Source organism: Fomitiporia mediterranea, assembly GCF_000271605.1.
Source record: "Fomitiporia mediterranea MF3/22 unplaced genomic scaffold FOMMEscaffold_4, whole genome shotgun sequence".
NCBI classification, from domain to species: domain Eukaryota; kingdom Fungi; phylum Basidiomycota; class Agaricomycetes; order Hymenochaetales; family Hymenochaetaceae; genus Fomitiporia; species Fomitiporia mediterranea.
Window position 1 is genome coordinate 2,396,918 of NW_006760389.1, and position 3,108 is coordinate 2,400,025.

A 3,108-nucleotide genomic window follows, 5' to 3' on the forward strand; every position below is an offset into this window, starting at 1 on the left:
CTGTTCCACATATTCTATGAGTACAAAGGAACATTCAGATTCTACAGGGAAACCTTAACACAGTTGTGAAAATTCTCAAAGACAAAATTGCCACCAGAGTTTATGAGCTGTCAAACTCATCTTACTGTTCCCAATAGTTTACTATAGTAAAGAAAGACAGAAAGTCTCTGCACCTAGTCCACAACCTCCAGGAACTCAACTGAGTTTCAATCTAAGACTCATCCATACCTCTAATAATTGAACAGGTTGTTGAATCCTTCTCTGGAAGGGCTATTTACTCTGTACTAGATCTCTTTGTTACCTTCAACCAACACTCTCTCAATGAACACTCTTACAATCTTACAATGTTTCAGACACTACTCAGAACATTCTGACTTACTGTTATTCTGATGGGTTATACTAATTCTTTTCAAATTATACACAGTAATATTACTTTTATTTTACAGGACAAAATTCCTAATACAGTACAACCCTACACTAATGATGTCTATGTTAAAGGCAGAACTACAAGATACAAACTTCTGGACAGAATGTATGAAACTGTTCCCAGAAACCCTAGTATCCAACAATTTGTGTAGGAACACACTTACAACCTAAACTGTGTCATACAGTGAGTCAAAGCAGTCCACAGAATGTTCTCCAGTCTAAAGCTGTGTGTGTTCTGACTGTACACAACCATCTTAGGCTATAAGTGTACCTATGCTAGAAGGGAGCCAGATGATTCAAAAGTCCAGAAAATCTGTAACTGGCCTACATGTTAATCCATCTCTAAAGTTAGAGGATTCCTTAGAACTACAGGTGTCCTCCACATGTTTATTCAAAATTTTGCTCAGCTTGCTAGACCACTCATACATTTGACCAAGCACAATGTTCTGTTCAAGTTCCATTCAGAACACATAGTAGTAATAGACAAACTCAAAGACACTGTTATTAATAGTCCTACCTTATGTACTATTGACTATGAGTCAGACATGGAGGTTATTGTTACTGTGGACTCATCTATTATTAGTGTAGGATTCTATCTCAGACAAGAACACCTTGACAGTCATTGTCAAATCAACTGATTCAGATTGATTAACTGGAACAAAGCACAATCCTAATACTCTCAAGCTAAGATCAAACTCTTCAGATTGTTCTGTACACTCTGTGCTCTACAAATTCACCTTATTAGAGTAAGGAAGTTAGTAGTAGAAATGGATACTGTCTATGTTAAGGGTATGATAAATAACCCAGACTTACAGCTGAATGCTACAATCAACAGATAGATTGCTAGAATCCTACTGTTCAACTTTGAGTTCCAACACATTCCAGCCCTACAGTTTGCTTGTACTGACAGACTGTCTCAATGTCTGTATGCTAAAGCCAACCCAGAAGAAGAAGATGACTTTGAGGAATGGATCAACCAAGCTTACACCTTCTGTTACAGTTCTGTGTTCACTGTTCCAAACAATACCAAACCTTCTAAGACATTTCTAACAACCAATTGTATACATGCTAGAGAATATTGTCTTAGACAAGTCAAGACCTTCCTGGAAACATGCCTCTGACTACCCAGGATGGAAAATCACAAACTCACCACCTTTGTTTGCTATACAACCACTTTCTTTGTCAAGAACAGTTAACTGTGGCAGAAAACCCAGAACAGTAACCACTAACTTGTAATAGAACCTGACTGACAATAGAATCTTGTCAAGACTGTGTATGACAATCTCAGACATAAAGGAGTCTACTCTGTCCAGGCTAGACTTCTCAACTGCTTCTAGTAGTCTAGTCTCAGACCTAACATTAAGTACTACATCTACACTTACTACAAATGCTAACTCTGTCAGACAACTCAAATCCTGATCCCTCCCAGCATTCTGAAGATTGCCCTGTTATTTACTAAGGTACATATTGACACTAAGTTCATGCCAAAAGTAGGAGGGTTCTGATACATTGTTTACACTCAATACACACTCTCCAGCTACCCTGAGTTCTGCTTACTCTGTTCTGAAACCAAACAAAGTATCAGACAATTCATTTTTGAAGATATTCTCTATCAATTTGGTGTGTGCCTGGAACTCATTACTGACAACAGAACCCTGTTTGTTACTGTACTAGATTAGCTTTACAACCAATACCACATTAATCACATCTGTATTAGTACATACAACTCTTAAGCTAATAGTATTATTGAATACTACTACTTTAACATACAGGAAGCCCTTATAAAGGCTGCCAAAGGGAATGAACTACAATGGTATGAACACACACATTCTGTCTTTTGGTCAGATTGGATCACAATCCATTGTACAACTAGTATGTCCCCTTATTTTATTGTCTATAGTATTGAACCACTTCTCCTATTCAATATTACAGAAGTAACATATCTTGCTCCAGCACCAGACAAACTCATAACAACAACAGAACTCATTACAACTCAAGCACATCAACTACAGAAACGTCCAGCCAACCTTCAAGCTATCACAGAATGTATCCATACAGACTGGATTGCTTTACTCTGACAATTTGAAGAAACACACAAACACTCAATCAAAGATTTTAACTTTGAACCCAGTCAACTTGTCCTCATACATAACTCCAAATCACAAATGGATCTCAGACAAAAAACCAAGCTATACTATCTCAGACTATACATAGTAGTCTGTTGTACATAAGGAGGATCCTATATTATAGCTGAACTTGATGGATCAGTCTCCTGTCTTTGTATTATAGTGTTCTGCTTGGTTCTGTACTTTGCCTACACTATACTCTTGATTCCAGTTACACATCTTGTTGAAAACTTTGGTCCAGCTAATGAAATTGACAACACTAACAACCTGCTACTGTCAGACAAGCCTTCTGAGGACTCTGACTCTGACTAAAGGCCAATTGTGGCCAACTACTATAAACTTATGTGTTCCTTACTTTCTTGAATTCACCTTTTTCTATTAACCCCTTATAATATTCTAGACAACATTCTGATCCTGTTCTACTCTATCTTCTGTTTTTCTTTGATTTTGCTTTTAACTAATTGTAGATTATAGTTAGACTTACACTTCAAACCTATATAGTTTTCCCTGTAGTATGTTTTTTCCTACTAGGTTTTTTGTACACAGGTTTTTGTCT